We start from the raw sequence: 14,455 nt of genomic DNA on the forward strand, positions 1-14,455 counted from the left end.
GGGTCATGGTAGATCACTGTCAATTTTAAAATCAAGATTGGATGTTTTTCTAAAAGAGATCATCTAGGATTTATTTTGGGGGAAGTTCTATGTCCTGTGCTATACAGGAGGTCAGACTAGATGATCACAATGGTCCCTTCTGGTCTTAGAATCTATGAGCTCATGCTACTTATATGTATAACAATAATTTTCAAGACAGCTCTTTTTTCCCTCCAGGAAGAGCAGAGCAGAGCAGAATGTGTTTATGAGCAAGGATGGTCATGCATGGCAGCAGGAACTCTGAGGTCATTCTTTCCCTGTTCTAAACAAAAAACTGACAGTGGTGCCAAAATTGCTTGCTGGAGAACATAGAATACCATGCTTCTCAACCACATCAAAGGTGAGTGCAACCATTGCTTTGCTCAAAACACCACCATAGATTTATTGGTGGCATCTTTCATGGACTAAATGAAAATGCATGAAGACAATAGGTTAGCTTTTGAGGACCATAGAGGCTTCATCATGTCCTGGCAAAGCAGACCTGGTAATGAAAGCAAAACTCGCAGCATGTTTGCTAAGATGGTATTTTTTAGACAAATACAAAAGATCAGCTACCTAAACAGGATTTGGCAACTGTTTTGTCTTGTGTGTTATTTCATCTGCCAAGGAGAACTGGGCTTTTGATCATGCCAAATGGACCATCTTCATATGTATCCACTGTCTGTGCTAAAATTAAAAGGTAAGAGAAGACAGTAACAGCACATAATATTTTACATGTATATAATGCCTTTTGTCCAAGAATCAAAAAACACTGGACTCCTCAAAGCATTGTTTAACAGATGGGGAAAATGAGCTTGAGAGGTCAAGTGACATGCCCAAGGTCATGTAGGGTGTCAGTGACAAAGTCACAAATATGCCTGCCTGTTTTGTGTTCTAATCAGTGAGCTGCAGTCTCTTTATTAGATTACTCTTCTGTCATAGGATGACTGGGCCTTTAAGGGGAACTGGTCCACTGTCCTCTGTGATTGCTCCAGGAGGGGCATGGTAGGGAATTCTGGGCTGAGAAAGAGGTTAATAAGTTAATGGGCAAGTGGGGGGCTCTATTACTCTCACCTAGGTGCAGCTGGTCAGGGTGTGCCAGGCTCAGGGAGGACTTAAAGGAAGGAGTTCAGGGTAGTTAGGAGGGAGACTCTCTCTCTCTCTCTCTCTCTCTCTCTCTCTCTCTCTCTCTCTGTGTGTGTGTGTGTGTGAGAGAGAGAGAGAGAGAGAGAGAGAAATGGAAGAAGTTGCAGGAAGGAGGGTTAGCTGTGTGTGTGTGTGAGAGAGAGAGAGAGAGAGAAACGGAAGAAGTTGCAGGAAGGAGGGTTAGCTTTTTGTTTCCCCAGCAGGAGAGGAGACTTGAGGGAGGCAGCCCTGGGAGTTATTGTTCTGAAAAAAGGTGGCAAACTTGAGGGGGAAGTGAAAGAGAGTTGGAAAGCTCAAGCCCATGAGGGCCAGGAGTTGTATCTTTCTTTGGTTAGGAGGTGGTTTGTCAAGGAGTTTTGCCAAGGGGAAATGCTGTGCATCACTGCTTTGGGCAGTGATCTAACTTAAATATTATTTGACCCCATTACATAGGGTCCGAGTACCCCACCATCTCTATCTCCACAACATCCCTTTGAGGTAGCAGGTAAAGTACTATCCCCATTTCACAAATGAAGGACAGGAAGGTTTAGCCAAACTGGTGGGAAAGCAGAGAATTGAATGCTGGTTTTCTGAGACCCAGGCAAGCACCCTAACCAGTGATCCATCTTTCCACTAGTCCAGAGTCATTGATGATATGCCTTATGAATATTGAGCACTAGGATGTATTTGGCCCTCCACTTCCATGTGTATGAAATGTCTGTTACAGTACAATGTGCAGCCTTTAGTTTCTTAAAGGATACCTTTATTATTAAAGTTATGGCTCCTTTTTAAAGGGAATTTTCTGCAGGCTGAGTCCCTTCCACCCCCAGACTGATGCAGATTTCTCAACATGATACAGCTGAGAAGTCCTCATAAGGGCCCACTTCAGATGCTCCTACTCTACTTTAGAGGGGCAGTTCCTGTTTCCTTGATTATAAATAGCAAAGATTCCAAACAATAAATATTCAAAAACATTCCAAGTTGCTATTAAACATAAGCAATATAAACCCACTTCTGTCCCAGTGTGAGCAAATCTATGTAAGTTACCATATAAGTGATTATAGCTTAGTGAAACTGATGATTTACTTAAACCAAAGGTGGTGCATATTTTAAGCTTAAACTCAGTGAAGAAGCCAAATTGCTTCCAGACTCTGATGGATAACTTTGTTATTAATGCAACCCATACGATCAAAGCAGAATGAGTAGTTTAGCAGCCATTTCTTTGCTCTGCAGTGGACAATGTGCCTTTTATTGTGTTATCTGGTTTTGGTTATTTTGTGTAATCAGTAGCACCACAACCACAGCGCTCTCAAAATACAAGAATTTCATATTATATAAAGCAGGGCAATGGAGCTGCCTGAAAAACAGATATCCTGCAATAAACCACTAGATGGAAGCCCTGTCCCATCATGCACAGTTCATAACCAAGGGACGCAGAAGCCAGTCAAGCCTACTTTACTGGGTAAGAGACATTCTTTGTGGACTATGTCTCATCCAAAACCCATTCAGGTTAATAGTAGTCTTCATTGCACCACTGGTTTTTGGATTAGACCTTATGTATTGAGAAACTCCATGGGCATTGATTTTGTTTTGATTTCTAATTTGCAAGATAATTGCTGGCTTCAGCTTCAAATTTCTGCATGTCTGTTAAATCCCTCAATTATTAGTAAAGCAAAGCACCTTCGATTCTAGAGGAAGTCCTTCAGATGAAGCATAATTTAGAGGATAGTTTTCAGCATAGAAAATGAAAATTAGACTCCTTTAAAATGTTTGTGTCACAGTTGCCAACTTTCATGCGGTAAATAAGCACCCCGACTTTCACAATAAGCTAAAAATCAAGCTAATCCCATTTTAAAACAAGGCCAAAACAAGCCAGTCCCTAAGACCCCCAACACTCTATGTGACTTGATCCCCTTGGTGTGCAGTCTGGGACTATGGTGGGCCTGCTGTGCACCCCTGACTCTCTCTCCCCTTTGCCCCTGCCCAGGAGCTGATCAAAAAAAAAAAAAAAAAGCTACAAGCCCAACAAGCTACAAGCCAAAAACTAGCCAACAAACAACTCACAAGCCAATTAAGCCAAAACCAAGCCCCATTTCTGTCCCTCCCCCAATGGGTTTGGCATGTCTGGTTTGTGTTTGCTTTTTCTTGTGAGTTGCTCAGGAACTCCTACTATTTCTATTACAGCAAATACTAGTGGTCCCTCCTGAGACTGGGTCTCCATTGTGCTCAGTGCTGCACGTAGACAGGAAGAGACCGTTCCAGTCCCTAAAATGGAGCTACTGTCAGTGTCGCTCTTCCTAGCATTCCAGTCCATTGGCATGTTTTTGTACCAAAATGGTTCTATGAAGAGCCCGGTATGTCAATATGCTTAATACCCAGGAGTGTTCCAATTAAATTAGTCCATTTTTGTTTACTATCGGCTCTCCTTTAATGCAACAAGGAAATCTAAGGGCAACATGCTTCTATTTCTGCCAATTGTCTTGAATTTCCTGGTCGTCATTAATTACCCCAGAGTGATGCCTGGCATGTTCTGGAATTATGTTATTCTTCTTGGGCCCAGTCCTGCAACAGTGAGAGAAGCCTGAGCAACTGGGCTTTGGTCACATTAAAAGGGTTAAAGCTCAGCAGGGCTCTGGGTAGGAATCCTTTGCCCCAGCTGGTGCTTTAATGCCAATGCTCCTGGGTAGATGGATTATCACCATTACTGCTGGTTCTTGGGAGGAGCAACAGAGACACATACAGACATGAGGTTTCAGTATGTGACTCCATGCTATGTCTGGCCATTGGCCATCTCACTCTGTCAACCAGTTTCTATGCTGAAACAAAAATCCCCACTGGTGATGATGATGTGCTGATACACAAATGCAGAACATTAACTCTGCTTTAACTCTTTTTAAATGTCTAAATTTAAGTTTCTTCCAAAAGGCATAACTGGACCACAGTTCAGTTTGTGAGACTAAGAGAATAGCTGAAAGGTGTTTGAAGCAATTACCACCCCAAAGGTTTTGTCAGAGAGGATCACCTCTGATAGTTTACAATAAAACCCAAGCTTCAGGAGGCTTTTCAGCTCCTTGGAGCTGTTTCGTGATTAAAGCATTCATAAAAAGCTTTTCCAATAGGTGTACCCCTGAAATCATAGAACTGTAGGACTGCAAGAGACCTAGAGGGTCTTCTAGTTCAGTGCCCTGCAGTCATGGCTGGACTAAGTATCATCGAGACCATCCTTGACAGGATTTTGTCTAACCTGCTCTTAAAAATCTCCAATGATGGAGATTCCACAACATCTCTAGGCAATTTATTCCAGGACTTAACCTCCCTGACAGGAAGTTTTTCCTAATGTCCAATCTAAACCAGCCTAGCTGCAGTATGTTTAAGCCCATTGCTTCTTGTCCTATCCTCAGCGGTTAAAAAGAACAATTTACTTCTCTCCTCTTTGTAACAACCTTTTATGTACCTGACATTATGTACTTGTACTTGTATAAGACATTGCTCAAGATGAACAATTCTTCAGAGAGGCTATGCTTGGTGTCATGCATCTAACAACAGACATGTGGTCAGGCTGTCAGCAAGCACCCCAAATATTTTTAGTATTGTATTGGTTCACCTTACACATCTGATACAGATGAAATTCCCCTGGAAACTGGCTTCCCTTTGACTCCTGGGCTTTCCAGTTGAGCACACTTCATTCTGCATACCATCATGGAGACGATGAATAGATAGATAGCCACAGCTGAAACTGGGTTGCTGGCCTGTTGCTGATATCATTTCCAAGAGATAGGCCCACGCTGAATTCAAACTCCGTATAATTCAAGGAAGCTTGAATTTCAATTGCCAGATTCTAACTTAACCCTCTGGCTTTGGTTCTGGGTTACGTCCAAAAACTGGAAAGGACCTGTTGTCTAGTTCTCCTTTAGATAAGGCTAAAGTCTCATGAGTGCCGCCATTCTTGCTAGATTTTAGTGGAGATTCACAAGATCAGTCAATCTCATTACATTTCCACTACTTTTGTCCATAAATTCTTATAAGAACAGCTCAATATCTATTCTTGATTTTGTTTCAAGCCCTAACCCTAGACCAGTGGTTCCAAAAGTGGGGTCCCTGAACTTCTGGGGGGTCTGCTGTGGGTTATGCGGGGATCTGTCCTTTAAGGAGGACCGCAATGGGGATGAAATCATTGGAATAGCATTCTGGCACTTTTGCTGCATGGAGGATGCTATTTTGTTCTCAGAACGGTGTCCTCTGCTCAGCATGACCTTGCACGCACAGTCTGTGAGAGGTCACATGGACAGAGGCATTCCAGTAGTACTACAGCACAAAACTATATATTTAAATAATAAACTAACCTAATAGAATAATAACAACATGAAACTTATGTATAAAAAGGAAAGTGGTCCAGGAAATGTAGTCAGATGCAGCTCAGGGTCTAAGCACCTTTTAGGTGCATATCTAGATCCCAAATGAAGAAGAGGGCTTTGTACAGTTTGCTAGTAATTTGCCCAATGCTTCAACTTGTATTTGTGTAGCTGAAACTGTGTACAACTGTGAAACTGATGCACAAAATCACTTGCAAAACAATACAGCAGAAACATGCTCTGCTTGAACCTCTGCTGGTCTCATTAACTTCCACAGACTCTAAGAGTGACGTCTTGTAGCATAAGTTGCTAAAACCAGAACATATAGAGCCAGACTCTGAAATCAGTGGAATTATCCCAGATGTATGCTGGTATAATTAAGAATAGAATCTGGCCCACAAACTGCTAAGCAATAAACAGTGGTTACTACTGAAGGTAAATTTAATTTTGCATCTAATTTCTGCAGGTACTGGAGAAATCATTAAACAACTGAGTCAGCTCTGGCACTTTGTTAGTCAAGTGGAATCAACTTCCATGTGAATGGGTTAAATAGCCTCAACTATGTTGAAGCTGAGCTCAGCACAGCTGTTGGGATGGGGAATGCAAAGGCTGATCTTATTCTAGTGAAGATAATTAAATGTATGACCACCACCGGGGCAATTTCTGCCCTCAGTTACACCTATGCAATCATCAGTGAGGTCAACTGCTTGCAGACTTTGATCTAATTTAGTGTGAATAATGAGGGCCAGATGCTCAGATCTCACTTTGGGTTTTGACTTTTTTATATAAAGCATGCATTGATTTACTTAACAACCATACCCTGTATAGATATCATACAAGATTTAGTCTGCCTCGGGACTGAATGTTTTCAAAATATTATAACATGTATGTCTGCAACATATGCCAATTTATTCTTGTCCCACGATACAGCATGATTTATAAAACAGAGAATTACTTAGCTGGTTATTAATCAGATGAGTTTGATGGAATCAATGTAATCCCTAGTGGATATTTTTGACATAGAACCAACACTATTGTTAATACAATTGGCACTCTGTTCAGGTTTAAACTGAGTCAGCGGGTGTGCTGGAAATTAGGATTCAATCTCATCATGAACTTCTTTAGAAGAATATTTGTCGGATCAGTCTATAAACTAATGTTCATTTGTATTACTTAAATTATACAATTGGTCTTTTAATCTCTAGCTGAAGTACAGCCTACCTGCTAATCACTGGTGCAGTAATACTGTGTCACATTCTTGGTACTGATAATTCCCAGACATTTGGATAATAAAGTGCCCCATACCTACATCTGTCCTGATTTGTGCTTGCTATCTCCATGAGAATATAGAATGTCAACAAAGTTGGCATGTTACATATGTACAATAAACTTCCTTTCTTGTCCACAGCTTTCTGAGGTTCCTAGTTAGATAATGTTTAACTGCCAGTAAGCAGAGAATGGAGGAAAGCTTTACCTATTGTTGAAGGCAAGTTCTTTACTGACCTCTGCATCCTTAAGGATATGTCTAGCCTTGAGAGCTATTCATGTAAACAGACTAAATCATGTTTTTTCTGTCCCATTAGTAGTGATAGGAGATTGACAATGGACAAATGTGAGCTCCATGCCAAGCACATTATCTACAAATAACCACAGCTTAAAGATCTGCTCCGGCAGCTTGCTCATCACAGTGCAAAGAACAGCAATGCAAGTGAGTAGAAAAAGAACCTGACAAAGCCAAGCAGAAAAGGAAACATGATTGATGCACTACTGCAATAATTTCACCGCACAGCCATTTCACTATGATGGTTTGGGAAAGTAGGAGGGGTCTGGGAATATAATGAATGAAGGGACTCTCACCAGGCTAGGCATATTGGCCAAGAGCCACAAAAGTACTTGAAACCCAAGAACTCAGTGAGGAGGGCAGGGCGAGGGCCTGGGTATCCCAGAGAGCTAGCTTTAATTTTATTCAGCAGTAATGCAAGGAACCTACAGGCCTGTATCCTGTAAGACATTGGCTTCAGCAGTTAGCACAAGGCTTGAGGCCTATGAACTTTGGCATAGATAAATGGCCCAACAGTCATCCCTGAGTTTTGGGGAACTGGGGATAGAGTGTTTAAGGGAGAAGTTTGTACGCAATGACACCAGGCAATCACAGGAATATGAGCGAACATCAACTTTTGGATATTTTAGGATAGGAACATCTGCAGGTATCTGACCAGCAGAGTGCCATGGTAACCAACTGACATAATGATAATAAGTTGAGATCATTAATATACTAACCTATATGAGAAGGGCACTCAACATTAGTAGTGTGAGGAAATACAAATAAGGAAAAATCTCTACTGTATATGCATTAGGTATCATGTCATCAGCATAACATATTGTAAACGTTGTATCCCAGCCTGTGTGCTGGAGGAGAGAGAGATGTAGCTCTTGGGAGGTGTCAGGATGATGGCCACTGGTGATGTAGAGGAAGATGATAGTGATGAGGAAGAGCCTGGCTAACATTTCAGGTTGTTCTGCAAGAGATGGTGGGAGTACATGGATGTTCAGATGTATGGTCTGTATTCTCTCTATCTTTCTGGATTAGAGTGCTTGTAACTCTGCTAAATGTATTAATAAAACTATTACAGATGCAGAAGGGTTCCTCAAGTGTGAGTGTTATAATTGTGCACATTGGGGTTCCCACATGAACAGTCATTTTTATAATACTTGGCCTGATCTTGGTACCTGTCAAACCTCAGAGTGATGACAGGGAATTCTTAAGTAATCAGTAGAATTAATGCAAAATCCATAGTTTAGGCAACAAGCCACACCCCTCTCATTGGCATCTTCCACTGACTAGCTCCTGGCCTAACTTATTAGCTTTTGTGGATCTCATTCTCAGATGCATATCTCTCCCCATTCACTGTATAGGGACCCTTGGTGCCTAATGTAGGTTCTGTGGATCCCATTGTTGTTCCAGTGATTTTTTTTTCTAGGTGCCTAAAAGTTAGGTGTTGCAATGTGTAAGTCCTTGTGTGGATCAGACCACTTCTGCAATTTCAGTAGAGAAGCCAAGAGCAGGAATGTGCATGGATATTGTGACTTTCCTCCAACCCACAGTGGTCCCTATGGAGCAAGGTAAGGTGCAATTGTGGAGGGAGCAATATTGTGTCACTTTCACATCACATATATCTTGTATACCAAGGAGCTGGAGACAGTGAATTATGTACTTAATAGAGCCCACCATTTTCAGTCGATATCTGGTGGAGAGCACAGTCCTGTTGTTACCCAGACTGGCTGCTTGCACATTTGGCCAGTGTTCTTTCAGTGTTTTAGCCAACTCCCTGTATTAAGCAACACTTCACCAGCATGACGCTGAACTCCGTGCATCACTTTTCAATGGAACCTTTTGCAGATATGAATTTTTGCACTGATTTCCATGAAAAGACAATTAGAGAGGCTATAGCACACTTTTCTCCTTGTAAGCAACAACCTTGTTTGTCTTTTAACAAAAGCAGAGGACTCCAGAAATAGAGTGTGATGCATGCTATAAAATTAGGGCTGTCAATTAATTGCAGTTAACTCATGCGACTAACTAAAAAAAAGTAATCACTTACAACAATGGAATACCACTTGAAATTTATTAAATATTTTTGGATGTTTTTTTTACATTTTCAATATTGATTTCAATTACAACACAGAATACAAAGTGCACTGTGCTCACTTTATATTATTATTTTTGATTACAAATATATACACTGTAAAATGATAAACAAAAGAAATAGTATTTTTCATTTCACTTTGTACAGGTACTGAAATGCAATCTCTTTATCATGAAAGTGTAATTTACAAATGCAGATTTTTTTTGGTTACATAACTGCACTCGAAGACAAAACAGTGTAAAACTTTAGAGATTACAAGTCCACTCAGTCCTACTTCTTATTCTGCAAATCGCTAAGACAAACAAGTTTGATAGGAGATACTGCTGCCTGCTTCTTATTTACAATGTCACCTGAAAGTGAGAACAGGCCATTGCATGGCATTTTTGTAGCTGGTGTTGCAAGGTATTTACAGCCAGATATGCTAAACATTCGTATGCCCCTTCATGCTTTGGCCACATTCCAGAGGACATGCTTCCATGCTGATGATGCTTGTTAAAAAATGAGTTAATTACATTTGTGACTGCACTCCTTTGGGGGAGAATTGTATGTCTCCTGCTCTGTTTTACCCGCATTCTGCATATATTTCATGTTATAGCAGTCTCGGATGATGACCCAGCACATGTTCGTTTTAAGAAGACTTTCACAGCAGATTTGACAAAATGCAAAGAAGGTACCGATGTGAGATTTCTAAAAATAGCTACAGCACTCGACCCAAGGTTTAAGAATCTGAAGTGCCATCCAACATCTGAGAGGGATGAAGTGTGGAGCATGCTTTTAACAGTCTTAAAAGAGCAACAATCTGATGCGGAAACTACAGAACCCAAACCACCAAAAAAGAAAATCAATCTTCTACTGGTGGCATCTGACTCAGATGATGAAAATGAACATGCGTCAGTCTGCACTGCCTTGGATCATTATCAAGCAGACCCCATCATCAGCATGGAAGCATGTCCTCTGGAATGGTGGTTGAAGCATGAAGGGACATATGAATCTTTAGCTCATCTGGCAAGTAAATATCTTGCAATGCTAGCTACAACAGTGCCATGCAAACCCCTGTTCTCACTTTCAGGTGACATTGTAAACAAGAAGCAGGTAGCATTAGCTCCTGAAAATGGTAACCAACCTTGTTTGTCTGAGTGATTGGCTGACCAAAAAGTAGGACTGAGTGGACTTGTAGGCTTTAAAGTTTTACATTGTTTTATTTTTGAATGCAGTTTTTTTTGTACATAATTCTACATTTGTAAGTTCAACTTTCATGATAAAGAGATTGCACTACAGTAAGTGTCTGAGGTGAACTGAAAAATATTTTTTTTGTTTTTTTACAGTGCAAATAATTGTAATAAAAAATAAATTATAAAGTGAGCACTATACACTGTAATTGAAATTAATATATTTGAAAATGTAGTAAACATCCAAAAATATTTAAAATAAATGGTATTCTAGTATTGTTTAACAGCACGATTAATCACTTGTCAGCCCTGTGTCAAATTGCTGCTTCTTCCCTGTGTCAACTGCAATGCGATCTCTAGTGATCTTTACTTCTTTAAATACTTTTAAAAAAATAACCAGAACGAGCTGTGTGGATTGAATATGTGAAGCTATTGGTTTAAATATCTGCTGGGAAAGAAAGGATGGTTAGAGAAACCACCCTCTGTTATCCACGTTTAGAGAGTTTGTCTTGCTTTGGCTAGTGGCAAGAGAGACATATTGTGGCACATCAACAGAAAAAATTCTCTGCCTGCTTTTGAGTCTTTTTATTTTAAATAAAAAGTTGTTAAAATACATAAAATGTTTGACTTTAAATATAAAAGCAGCTCATCTCCAGTTAGACAACTGAAAGGCAGGTTCCCAATCCTTCAGCTGTTCAGGAATGGGTTGATCTTTGGCATAATTTACAATAGCCTTAGGGCTACTCTAAATTGCCTCAGCTGTTTATGGTTCTAAGGTTCTTTTCAGGATCTGGGGCAAGCTCGAGGACAGTGCTTACCTTGGCCCCTCTCCCTTTTCCCCAGCTATAATTGCTACAGTGGGAGGGCCAAGAAAGGAGGAAGTAGAAGTTGCTTGCCACCCACAAATCTCTTTGCTGTGTTAGGAACAGTGAGACTGGATCAGAGCTGAAGTCAATCAAGTCCTGTAGCAAACTGACAATGGCCTACACCAGCTGTTAAATAGGAAGGTGTAATAATCCTGCAATATGCAGCTGTGGGATAAAGTGCCCCCCATGGGTTCTCATCCTGATCTGTGCATCTTGAAGTATGAGATTTAACATCACTTCCAAAATTTTTGTTGTCTTTAATGATAACTCTGGTTATTCTTGCTATGCATAGAAATGGCCAATCTCTTTGTTCATCTTGGCCTATTATTTCTTGTGGCAATGCGTTCCACAGTTAATTATTTCCTTTGATCAGTTTTTAATTTTCCACACTTTAATTTCATGGGCTGTGCCTTTGGTCTTGTGGTAGTCTTTGTTACTCATTTTAGTCCCTTTGGCCTGCTGGAGTGGCACAACAGGTTCAATACATTTATATAGGTTTCAGAGTAGCAGCCGTGTTAGTCTGTATTCGCAAAAAGAAAAAGAGTACTTGTGGCACCTTAGAGACTAATAAATTTGTTAGTCTCTAAGGTGCCATAAGTACTCCTTTTCTTTTTACATTTATATAAATATTTAGCTTTATTATCAACTCACCTTTTTAATCCAAGTGATGTTGAGCTTACAGTGCAAACCTGTCAAGTGTAGGTACACAGCCTTCAGGTAGTGCCATTAGAGACCACCAACCCAGCCTGGTACCCAAACTTAAATGTTAGGTATTTTTTCTTTTTTAATGGGTTTACTCAAAATCCAGCCTAAAGTAACTGGCACATGCTGCAGGTAGCACAATAGTGGTATACATGAAGCTGTGCACAAGTGACTCCCCTCAGGAAGGGCATGTATTGAAATGCTCAAACCACCTGCTTTCTCCCAGCAATCATGAAAATGCCAGCTGGAAACTGGTATTGAAACTGGTTACAGTACATAAAAAACGATGACTTGGGATAGGACCAAAACATTTATCATTGCTCATTTACAAAATCATATGCAGCAAAGCCAACAGGGCTTTATTTGCATGGAATAAAACCAAACACATTCTATAGTGAGTATGGCCTCTCGCTCAGATCCCCAGTCCTGCAAACACTTACTACAGGGCATTTGACTTACTCCCGTGACTAGTTCCAAAGAAGTTAAGGAACCATAGGAAGCAGTATATGTGGTAGTGTTTGCAGGTGTGGGAGCCCAAGTCAAGTAATGTGCATATGCCACTACTGCAGCCAAACCTCCTGTGCGCAAGAGTTTTGGTCCTACCATGCAGATTGTGGGGTGGGGGAAAACAAAGGTGGCCCTAAGCAACTGTTAGGATTCCTAGGCATGACTGGGCCCTAAAATCAACCCTTTGTAACTCAGAGTAAGCTGAGAGTTGCCCTAAGTTGTGCCAGCTAGAATGGGCAGGGGTGGTGGGGGAAAGGGGACAACTGTATACAGTTGTAGAGTGGCAGCCAGCGATGGCTCTGACCCAGGGTTGGTGGAGTCCAGCACCTCTGGTGGGCAGAGGGCATAAGGTTGCCAGATGTCTGGTTTCCAACCGGAATGACCGGTTGAAAAGGGACCCTGGGCACCAAGTCCAGTCGGTGGCGCAGTGGGGGCCCGGGGCTAAGGCAGGCTCTCTGCCTGCCCTGCCTCCACATGGCTCCAGAAAGTGGCCGCCAGGTCCCTGAGGCCTCTAGGTTCATGGGTGGCCACTCAGGCTCTGTGCGCTACCCCCTCCCCGAGGGCCAGGTCAGCAGTTCCCATTGGGTTAGCGCCGCTGGGACCCTAAACTCCCTCCCGCACCCCAAACCCCTTTCCCAGCCCGGAGTACCCTCCCACACCCAGACTCCCTCTTGGCACACATACTCCCCCTAATCCCTTGTCCCAGCCCCCTTCTGCACCCCAAACCTCTCATTCCCAGCCCTGAGCCCTCTCCCACACTCTGGAACCCTCACTGATGGCCCCTCTACCCCTTCCGCACCCCCATCCCCTACCTGAGCCCCCTCCCACACTCCTCAGTCCCAGCCTGCAGCCCCCGCCCACACCACTCGGTCCCAGCCCGGAGCCCCGTTCTGCACCCCAAACTCCTCATCCCCAACCCCAAGCCCTGAGCTCCTGCCCCCATGCTGAACCCATCAGGCCCAGCCCAGAGCCCCCTTCTGCACCCTGAACCCCCCCACTAGATACACCCCGGAACTTGCACCCCCACCCACTCCTGCATCCCAACCCCCTCCCACATGCCAAAGGCCTCAGCCCCAGTCAGAGCCCTGAACTGCACCCCACAACCCTCTTATCCCCAACCCCACTCTGAGCCCCCCCCTCGACCTCTGAGCCCCCTCAACACTCCAAACCCCTTGGGCTCAGCCCAGAGCCCCCTCCTACACCCTAAACCCCCTCATTGTTGGCCCCCACCCCAGTGCTCACACGCTCCCTTCCACACCCCAAACCCCCCCATCCCCATTCCCAATATGAGCCCACACCCTCAGCCCTAACTCCTGCACCCCGAGTGCCCTCCCACACTCCAAATCCCTTGGGCCCAGCCCCCTCCTGCACCCCAAACCCCTCATTCCCAGCCCCACCCCAGAGCCCTCTAGCCCACACACCAACCCCCTGCCGCAGCCTAGTGAAAATGATGTAGTGAGCAAATGTGGGGGTGAGCAAGTGAGGCAATCGAGTGAGTGGGGGGTAGGACTTTGGGAAGTGGGGGGGCACGGAGCAGGTCAAGGGTGTTAAGTTTTCTGCTATTAGACACTTGGCAATCCCATCTTGCTGGCCCTGGTCCCTATTGAGGCATGGGGCCATGCACACACCGTAGTGCCCCTCTCCCTGACAGAGATTTGGCATCCTGCCAGGTGGGAGGGGGCTACTATTTAACTGTATAAGTTGATGGGGGGGCACAATGTAAAGATTTGGCTGTCCCTCAAACTGCTTGAATCACCCCTCTCCCTGTAACACAGGGATCCCCTCCCTATGCTCACCTAGACTCAAAGGTCACTTGACTGGGTCAGCTCTGGCCAGCTGCTGCACAAGGAGGCGGGGCAGGGTGGTTTCCAGACATGGCTTCCAAGGCCCCTCCACCCCGCCCTCTGGGCTGGAGCCTCCTGCACATTAGCCAACCCATGTCCCTTGTTAATTTGCCCCCAGGTCCCTGTGCAAGACTCAAACAAACACGAGGGCAGGCATGCACCCCATGGGCCAGCAGTGATCCTACAGAAGGCCCAGCCCTGCAAGCATTGGACAGGACCAGAATT

The 14,455-nt window shown here is 43.3% G+C and overlaps 1 long non-coding RNA gene across 3 annotated transcripts in view; it reads left to right on the top strand.

Annotated features, from left to right (window-relative positions):
- Positions 1–14,455, top strand: part of LOC122460511 — a 66,394-nt gene that overhangs the window by 48,907 nt on the left and 3,032 nt on the right. For all 3 annotated transcript variants that reach the window (XR_006281863.1, XR_006281861.1, XR_006281862.1), the window contains 3 exons: positions 217–718; positions 3,328–3,497; positions 6,904–8,618. This is a non-coding gene — a long non-coding RNA (uncharacterized LOC122460511). The remainder of the gene's footprint in view (positions 1–216; positions 719–3,327; positions 3,498–6,903; positions 8,619–14,455) is intronic.

The sequence above is a fragment of the Dermochelys coriacea genome, chromosome 6 (genome assembly GCF_009764565.3).
Source record: "Dermochelys coriacea isolate rDerCor1 chromosome 6, rDerCor1.pri.v4, whole genome shotgun sequence".
NCBI lineage: Eukaryota > Metazoa > Chordata > Testudines > Dermochelyidae > Dermochelys > Dermochelys coriacea.